Source organism: Protobothrops mucrosquamatus, unplaced genomic scaffold, assembly GCF_001527695.2.
Source record: "Protobothrops mucrosquamatus isolate PMUCROS unplaced genomic scaffold, P.Mucros_1.0 scaffold173, whole genome shotgun sequence".
Taxonomy (NCBI): Eukaryota; Metazoa; Chordata; class Lepidosauria; order Squamata; family Viperidae; genus Protobothrops; species Protobothrops mucrosquamatus.
In genome coordinates this window covers 340531-350640 of record NW_015386533.1, presented here as the reverse complement: position 1 = coordinate 350640, position 10110 = coordinate 340531, and positions in this window count along the sequence as shown.

Below are 10110 nucleotides of genomic sequence, written 5' to 3'. Positions count from 1 at the left end.
AACAAGCAGGAACTGAAGACAGTTGCAGTAGAGGCCTGGCAGAGCATCACCAGGGATGAAACCCAGCGTCTGGTGATGTCTATGCGTTCCAGACTTCAGGCTGTGATTGACTGCAAAGGATTTGCAACCAAGTATTAAGAAGGGAAAGTTTGATTTATGATTATTATTCTGTCCCATTACCTTTGGTCCCTTAACAAGTGGGAGGCACATATGCAAACTGCTGTAAGTCCTACACCGTTCACCTGAGTTGGATGTACATATCCTCAAATTAAAGCTGACAGTCTGCAGTTAAAGCACATTGTGTTTGTTTCATTCCAACTCCATTGTGGTGGTGTATAGAACCAAAGATGTTCGAATTGTGTCGATGTCCCAATATGTCTGGACCTGACTGTATAATTTACATAGACTGTAATTGAGGATGTTGTGATTTTTTGTGTTTATGTAGCATTATTGAAACAAATTATAAATATCCACTGAAAGATTAATCATATCATGCTAATGCTGACAGGTTAAAACTGAATTTCAAAACAAAAATATAAAGATAATAGATAAAAAACATATTTTAACATGACATAGAAGCATTTATAGAAAGAATTTAAGGATTTATAGTAGACCAGAAGTTAACATGGGTCTGTAATGTAAGACAATTAAAAATACTAAAGTAATCTAATACACCAACAGAATTATAGTATCAATACTTTATTTGCAATACAATCTGCAACAATAGTGCTATCTTGGAAAGATGCCAACAGATTAGCAAAGAGATGAGCAAAGACTAAAGGGTTTATGCATGGTTTCTCTATTCCTTAAAATTAGTTAGATGTTATTGAAAAAAGCCAGGATGTCAGTATGGACCATTATTCACCATCTTGACTTACTAGTTAAAATCTTCTTCCAAGGACATTTTGGTGGTCCTCTTCCTAACCACCTTATCCATTTTTCTACTAATATTCTACTTCCTTGTAAATATTTTTTTCTAGTCCATCAACCATGGGTATAATTTGTCTACAGGTAGTCCTGGACTTACAACAATTGAGCCCAAAATTTATGTTGCTAAGTGAGGTATTTAAGTGAATTTTGCCCCATTTTACGACCCTTCTTGCTATAATTGTTAAGTGAATCCATTGCAGTTGTTAAATTAGGCACACAGTTGTTAAGTAAATCTGACTTCCCCATTAACTTTACTTGTCAAAAGGTCGTAAAAGGGGATCACATGAGCCTGGGACACTGTACCCATCATAAATATAAGCCAGCTGATCACATGACCATGGGGTTGCTGCAACGGTCATAAGTGTGAAAAATGGTCCTAAGTCACTTTTTTAAGTGTAGTTGTAACTTTGAACGGTCACTAAACAAACTGTTGTAAGTTGAGGGCTATCTGTTAAAATATGTTTTATATTGCATTTGGTAATGTTGAATGAGAAATATGGGAGCTGTAGTCCAATTCATATGAAAGGCATTAGGACCAAGAAGAGCGTGAAGATGGTAAATCCTGAACCAGATTAAGGGGTTGAAATTATAATAAAGAGGATTTCAGTTAAATTGACAAAATCATCCCAATAACATGAGCAAAAGTGAGATCAACTGTTTTCCATTTATCAAAGAAATCTAAGAGGAGATTTTCTGGAGGATCAGAAGCAGACCATACTAAAGCACGTCCAAGGAAGTTACATACCTCTACAATACACATGTTGGTGCACTATCCCTTTAAGAATTCCTCCATCTCCTTCCTCCCAGGGCCATGACAGCGTTTGAATACTCTTAACTTCACCTAAGGGCGATGACATAATTCCTATCTTCTAATTGGCTGCTTTCTGCTTCAGTCACTTTCTGCCTTCCCGCCCATTCCTTTCCCTCACTAGCCGCCCAGAGGCCGTTAATATTTGTAGTTATTCCACAACCGTTGACGGGAACTGGTGCCATTCATTGCTATTCCTCGTTTTCATTGGCTGTGCAGCTTGCCAATGTTGGACTCCGGCAATTGATGGGCGGAAGCTTCCGCGGCGGAGAGGCTGGGAACCGGCGGCAGCGGCGGTGCTGGTGAGAGCGGTCTCTGCGTCTTCGGACAACTTTTTCGTCGGGGGAGGTGTTGACTTTGGAAGGGCAAGGACGACCGCTAGCATGCATTCGTGATCAGGTGAGTGGAAAGAGGCTGCGAGGAGAACGGACCGGCTGCTTATCCCTCCCACTCTCGGACTCTTCCATGTATGGGGCAGGGAACCGCCCCTCTGAAAAAACACAAACCCGGGCTGCTCGGGGTTTGGCCGGGGTCGCCGCGGTCCTTCCGTTTCTCGCGATGTGAGTGAGGACCGTGGTGAGCCGCCGCCCTTCGTCCTGGGAACCTCCCGAATGAACAGCCGCTGCCGGCGGACACTCTTTCATTTTTCCTTCAGTGAGTCAGAGGTGCGATCCCTCCCGCGGCGGCGGCGGCCTTGGCCTTCTTCACCAGTTCTCTTAATCAGCTTGACTTCGGGATGCCCCTCGCCCTCTTCCCTCTTCTGCAGAACCTTCTCTCTTTTCCCATGGATCTCCGTCGGTGAACCCGTGGCCCTTTCCTGCTTTTCCTGGTGAGCTACGAGGCTTCTGCTCTCCGCTGTAACGCCTCCTGCAATCGTGTCGCTCCATGCTTTTTTGCGTTTTCCTGAACGCATTTCTTTTGCGTTTCCTTCTGGTGATTACGCCATTGGAGGGGAAAGGGTTTTTGTGAGCAAAATGAGTTAGGTTCGTTGAGTGAGGAAAGAATTCTTAACAAACTTTGGCTGCGATAAAGATTTCCTTAGTGGTCTTGTTTTAATGCCCCCTCCCCAACATTTATATAGGCATTGAAATATTCCGAATCTGTGGGGAGGACCGTATCTGCATGCTAAAATTCACAACACCAATAGATTGCAGTGAAGAGATACAAAAAATGCTATTTGCTGCCATATTTTCTTACTGTGCAACACCACATTTAGGCTTCAGTTTCAAAAATATATTGGGAAGAACGTTTTTTCTGTATATTGGAATATAGTAGGCAAAAATTGCCTATGATTGGTTTAATGGGCTACAGACCATTAGGCATTGTTTAGTACCGCTCCCATTGTAGCTGCATACCTTGATAATCATAAGAATATGTTTTGAATAATCCATAATAAAATTATGTTCTGTGTTACAGACAGAAGACATGACAGCTTTCTTAAGTTTCCCATTTTGAATTCACTCCAGCATTACTTTTTTAAAAAAAAAGAGTAGCTGTCTGTTTCTGTAAAAATAGGACTTAGGACTTTCATATGAATACATTTATTGTAGTATGTACTTTCATATCATTCATACTATGTACTCATACTAAAGTGGGCTGTTAAGCCACTGGATTTGTTAGCTTTTCTGATATGATTTCCTCCCTTGCAATACCACACATGCTTTTCTTAAAAGTGCATATTTCTACTTGCTTCTGCTGCTGGAATGGTTTCTCAGAATATTTCTGAGAAACTTAACTACATATTGACTGTAGTTGTTTGTTTGCACGAAAACTATCTTAAAGTGCAGCTCATTTGCTTTAATGAGCACAGCGGTAGAAAATGGTACATTAATAATTATTGCTTTGGATTAGATACTAAATAAAAAGTTAAAAGACTTTGATACTAGCAAGTTCAAAAAGCAAGATCTAGATTGCCATTCTCTGTTCCATCTCAATAATTTAGTTTTCCTCATCTAAACAGTGTTGTTCAGCCATTCTTGCTCATTTGTACACATCTTATGATAGTATGATGACCTAAATATGAAAGATACCTGAAAACATAATTAGCATATTTCTGATTAAGAAATTGATTTATACGCAGAAATGGATAACTACATAATATATTTTGGAACTAAACATGAGAATTATCTGTTATTTATAATGGATTAAAAGACAAAACAATGATTTTGACTGCATAATAAATGTTTTCTTTGTTGTATTCTGCAAATTCTCCAAAACGTATATTTTAAGAATGATTCATATGTCTTCTCAACATCCCTCTTTGTTATGGACATAATGTTTTTTAAATCTTGACTATGCATTCATGTGAACATCAGCAGCAACTGATTATACACAATAACAGCTGTAGTGTCCATGAACACGCTGGCATATATTATTGTTTTGAATCCTAAAGTAATTGAAATAAAGGAAATTTTGAAATGAAAGTACCTATAAAGTGCTTATAAAAAGTATACTTTCCTGAATTTTCATTGTTAAATTAGGTACAAGCTAATATTTTGAATTATACAGTATATGGCAGGGATGTCAAACTGCCAGCCCGGCCGGATGCATCATAGTGAAACTGCGCCCACCCCATTGCTGGCAATGGCAAAAAAGTTGTGATATGTCGTGACACGCCACATGACGTTGCGAGTTTGACACCCCTGGTATATGGTATTTACTATATATTTGAAAAAAGGAAAACATCATGGTTTCACTGCTCTATGCAATAAGAATATTAAAATCTATGTTAGCGGTTGTTTATCTGTTCAGTCATAACTATATGTTCAATTTTTTGACATATTGCGAAGATTCTGTAAGATCTACAGAAATAATGAGTATTCATAACATAACCTTTGAAGTTTTCAGAAAAATGATTTGTGAATTAATGGTGAGTGCAAGCATGTATGCTAGTAATTTCTAACCACTAGTTGTAGGAAGTTGGTAAAACTAATAGTAACTACTATTCTGCAATTATCTAGATATCTATAATTGTTTTCAATATTTGTGCAAAATTACAGAAAAGTGCATAGTTTTGGTATTATTGGATTCAGAATGCAGCATTCTTCATAGCCATGGAATTCAGAAACGACATACAACATGCATTCCTTAATTTATTTAGATTATTTATTTTCTGTTCTCTGTTGCATAGAATTTATTTTTCTTTATATCAATTCAATATTTTATCCATTGGAGTCAACTTTAGATAGCTTTATTCTCTTCCTCTTTTCTCTTTTACTGTATTTTAAAACTTCTTCTTCTTGTGCCATATCCGTTATCGGACATTGGCAATCATGTTTTTATTAGCAGCCGCACAAAAAAGTGCTGCTGAGTTTTGTCCAAACCAATCCCTTAGATTTTGAAGCCACGATGTTCTTCTTCTGCCTGGACCTCATTTGCCTTCAATCTTTCCCTGGAGGATTAAATGGAGTATGCCTTATTTTTCTGGATGTCGCATCACATGTCCGAAATATTCTAATTTTATTTAATTTAAATATTTTAAAACTATAGGCATATATTTAAAATTGTATACTGCAGCAATATAGGTGGAAATAAGTTTGAACTCAGTAGAACTTACTTCCAAATAAGTTTATATGGTGTTCTGCTGCATGCATATACAGGTAGTCCTTGTAACCATTACTTTTCAGCTAAAGACTGTCAGAGAATTACAGACTAATTTAAAAACATCTAAAAGTGAAACTCTTTCCTATGCACACTTACTATTCCCAGCAGGATGTTTCACTCTATAAAGGTGATAGTGTCTCATTTGAAATGCACTTTTTAAAGAAAGTTGCACTAGTCAATTAGTCTCAATATTTCAGATATTAATCCTTCTAAAATTTGACCATTAATTGATTAATTAATTGACTAATAACTCATCTATAGGTAGTTTGAACTGATAAAATTAAAAATATTTCCTATATTTTGTAGAAATACAACATACGTTTAGTAGAATACAGTATACATTAATTTCTGAAGATGTGCTGAAATTGCTTAGAGCAAATCATTGATATTAATTATATATTACATTTCTATACCATCAGCTATTGATTTGTTATTGTTGTTTGGCTATCAAGGAAGCAAAAATCATAAAGACTACAATAATGCTGGTTTTAAGGGCAAAGTACAGAATCTTTGAAACCACAACAGGAACTCACAACTTTTATTTAATGAGTAACTGAAGAGAATTTCCTTGAACAATTTGTCACTTTTCTTTGTTTTATGAGTGGGGAGAAGATGAATAAAATCCAAGTTTCTGTCTTGAGATCAGAGACTTTTTGAGTGCCAGCTGGAGACTTTCCATGTTGCTCAGCTACTCTGAAGCTCTGACTCACAAGTAGTGGAAGGCAGATAACGCATTGTAATCGTTGAAATAGCAACAGCTTGGCCTGGACATGTAAACACTAATCTATAAACATTTCCACTGAATTGAGAAATTTATTAGCAAGACAAGACTTCTACATCTTTTCAAGATGATGTTATGTTCTGAGAAGAACAAATTCCCTTCCCCTCTTATCTTCCCATCATCTCATCCTGTATAGATGGGAAACAGAATATTTCTATTCTGTTATCAACTGTTAGCTAAGGAATGAGAAATTTATGCACATTTTAATATTTGATAATGGAATCCATATAATGAAAAATAGTACTCTTGCATTGATAGGGAAATAAAAAAATACATTGGGGACTTTTAGTAGAATTTCTGAAGTGTAGATCAGCATAAATGTATGATTCTTGATAAAACTGGCAAATAAAAAATAGGCTAAAGTATTTGTCTTGGCTGTCTTCAGTTGTTTACATTGTCTAAGAACACCGGAAGAGTATTGCTGGACCAGGCCATAGGCCTATCCTACTTACCCTTTTTAAAACCATTGCAAGCTCTAGAATGCAATGACTAGTGCAGTGATGGCGAACCTTTTAGAGACCGAATGCCCAAACTGCAACCCAAAACCCACTTATTTATCGCCGGGTGCCAGGTGGGCGTGGCCCACTGGGTGGGCGTGGCTGTGGTGGTCATGGCAGATTGGGTGGGTGTGGCCAAAGTTTGCGTGATCACCTCAACGTTGCTCATGGGGAGGGACGCCTGTGGGAGCCGGGCAGGGTTGGGGGAGATACAGGGGGTCTCTGGCAGGTGGGGCGGTAGGCAGGAGGCTCGTCCTGCAGGGTGAGGCGAGGCAAGGTGAGGCAGGGCGAGGGTGCCATTGTCACAGGGCAAGTGAGGCAGGGGCCGGGGCGGCTGCCTGACACCATCGGCCCCTGCACACAGAGGCCAGTGAGCGCATGGGTGCTGGGATGCATCCAGCTACGTGGGACCTCGGCGAGTTAGCAGGTGGCTGGTTGAAGAGGGACGGTTGCCATCTCTGGGGCATGGCGCACATGCCCACAGAGAGGGCTCTTGAGTGCCGCCTCTGGCACGTGTGCCATAGGTTCGCCACCACTGGACTAGTGTAACAAAGTTCCAATTGTGGTTTTACCACAGACTTATATAAGAGCATTATTTGGGTGGTAGTTCTAGTTTCAGTTTCCTTCCTAATGTCCCTAACAATGAAAATTGCCTTTTTTACAGCAATAAAACACATGGGTTGACATATTATTGAAGAGTCCACTATAATTCCATGAACAAATTTGGATTCTTTTGTCCCAGCATCCATTACTTTGTGTAGATTTATATTGAAATGCATCTGCATTTGAAGTCCAATCACCCAGTTTGGACACTTTTTTAATTTTATCATTCTGAATTGTTTGGTATTGTTTGGAATCATGTTGGTTATTTTTCAGTGGCGGAGAACAGATGCCAGTGTTAAAGGGAAAATAATTTTTTGTAAAAAGGTTAGCAATTTCATATTTAACAGTTTGACACTTTATTAATGGAACGTATTTATTAAACAGATTTACATAACTGCCCAACTCACAAATAGTGACTCCAGATAACACACATTAAAAGTCCACAGTTAAAATTCACAATTTAACCTCCATTTATATAGTATCCTTCTCAATACATGACTCTCAGTTTTATTCCAAATAAAAACAATATAAAAACAGCAAAACAATACAACAATGAAAACAAGATCAAAGCATATAAAAACCATATCACAACATTCAAAACTCACAGCTGAGATGAGCACATCCATCCCTGACAGCCAATACACCTTTTGAATATATACTATCCAAATTGGGTGATTTATATATTTTGAATTTCTCAATTTGGCATATAACATAACTTCTAGTTACTTTTACCTCAGTTCTTCTAATTTGGATATTTGTCTTATGTTTCAATGGTAAAAGCAGAAGTGTTTAGTTTCTTTCCCTTCTCATTTAGCATTTTTTTATTACCTTTGCTCTTCAGTGGCCTCTCAGTTGGGTTCCTATTTCAGATACATTTGTTGTTTGAAGAACACAGCAAAGAGCATTGAGACAAAGGGGGGGGTTGCATCTTTTATTGATAAAAGATTGCATTTTTGCCGAAGTTTATGGCATTTTGTATTTTTACCTCACTTGCATAGAACTGGACTTATTTTCTTTTTTGGTTTGAAACATTTCACTACTTATCCAAGTAGCTTCTTCAATCTGAAGAAGCCTGAGGAAGCTACTTGGATAAGTAGTGAAATGTTTCAAACGAAAAGGAAATGTCCAGTAGCCATGTCTTAACTTCTAGACAACTTTATCTGGATGATTGAGAATCTTCATTCAGCATATTAGACTTTCTCAGCAATGCTTCCATAAACATTAAAGGATGTAACATTATGATCACTATTCCTGATCACTATTCCCACTCAGTTCAAATATTTTTAGATGTTGAGTAAGATTCTGGATATTACAACATTTTAACATTCAATGTACTATTGGTTTTCTGACCCAGCACAGTATTTTAGAATATCTAGAAAGTTGGTATCTTTATTATACCAATAGTATTCTAGTTGTGGGAGAGTAATTGAAATAGTCTGTTGTTATTATTACTTCTTTTTTAGATGCCTCTCTAATTTCATTTTTACTGCTATAGGTAGTTCCCATTTTACCAAATGTGTGTAATTTGATTGATGGTTGTAAAATTTTGTGGCACAAAATTACAATCAGTATTTGAGATACTATATATCAGTATTACTAAATGAGAACCACCCAGAGTTTCTGGGAGTTGGGTGCCATATGCACATAATAAATTCATTTCTCACACTTTAGAGTTGGCAGTTCATAGGAATTACCTTGCAATTAGCTCCACCCCTGGGAAATCATTTTACATTTACCTCCATTCCGATATTATATTTTGCAGCCCATATGTAATGTTAATAAAATAGTATCAGCATTTTTCCTTTACTGTTGAGGTACTTTGAGTAAAAATCATATCCCTATCAAGATAATTTCGCTCTTGGTGACCCAAGTGATGCTGTGGCCACCCTTTTGCAGTGCCTGGAAGCTGTGGGGGCCTGGATGGGGGACAGCAGGTTGCAACTGAACCCTGGTAAGACTGAATGGCTTTGGGTGCAGGGGTGCTCCAGGATCTGGGACTTTGTCATCTTTGACTCTGGATGAGGTGGCACTGCTCTAGAAAGACGGTCCACAACTTGGGGGTTCTCCTGGACTCGTGACTCCTGTTCAAGGAGCAGGTGACAGTTGGGGCTAAGAGAGCCTTTGAACAATTTTGTGTTGTCTGCCAGTTGCTGCCTTTCCTGGATCAGGATTTCTTGCACTCAGTTGTTCAGTCCCTAATCATTTCACGGCTGGACTATTGTAATGGACTACATGGGGCTACCCTTGAAGAGCATTCAGAAGCTACAGCTAGTGCAAAGTGCAGCAGTGCAGGTAGTTTTGGGGGCCCCAAGAGTGGCCCCTGTAACAGCACTCCTCTGTGAGCTGCATTGGCTACCAGTCTGCTTCCGGGTGCAATTCAAGGTGTTGGTGATCACCTTTAAAGCCCTTCACAGCATGGCTCCAGGTTACTTGAGGGACCATCTCACCCCACTGGGATTGGCCCATACCAGTGTGTACCATTCACGCCGGCAGGGGAAGCATGCTATGGGTCCCTTCAGCCCAATTATGCTGGCTGGTGGGGTCCAGGAGGAGGACCTTCTTTGCTGTTGCTTCTTGCCCTCCAGTGTGAGGTTGGCCCCAACCTTCCTATCTTTTTGTAAGGGCCTAAAGATGTGGCTTTGCCAGTTGGCTTGGAGCCCCAGTGGGGAACAGCGCAATGGAGATGGTTGAATAACAACAGATCCCACCTATGCCCCAGCACTCTCCACGTGTCCTTGGTTTTAATGTCTGATTTTAACTTTATGTTTTAACTGCATATGTAACTATAAGCCATCCAGAGTTACCCCATGGTAAGATGGGCGGCTAATAAATTTAATAAGTAAGTAAGTAAATAAAGAAATAAAGAAATCTATTATTGCTCTTTCCAG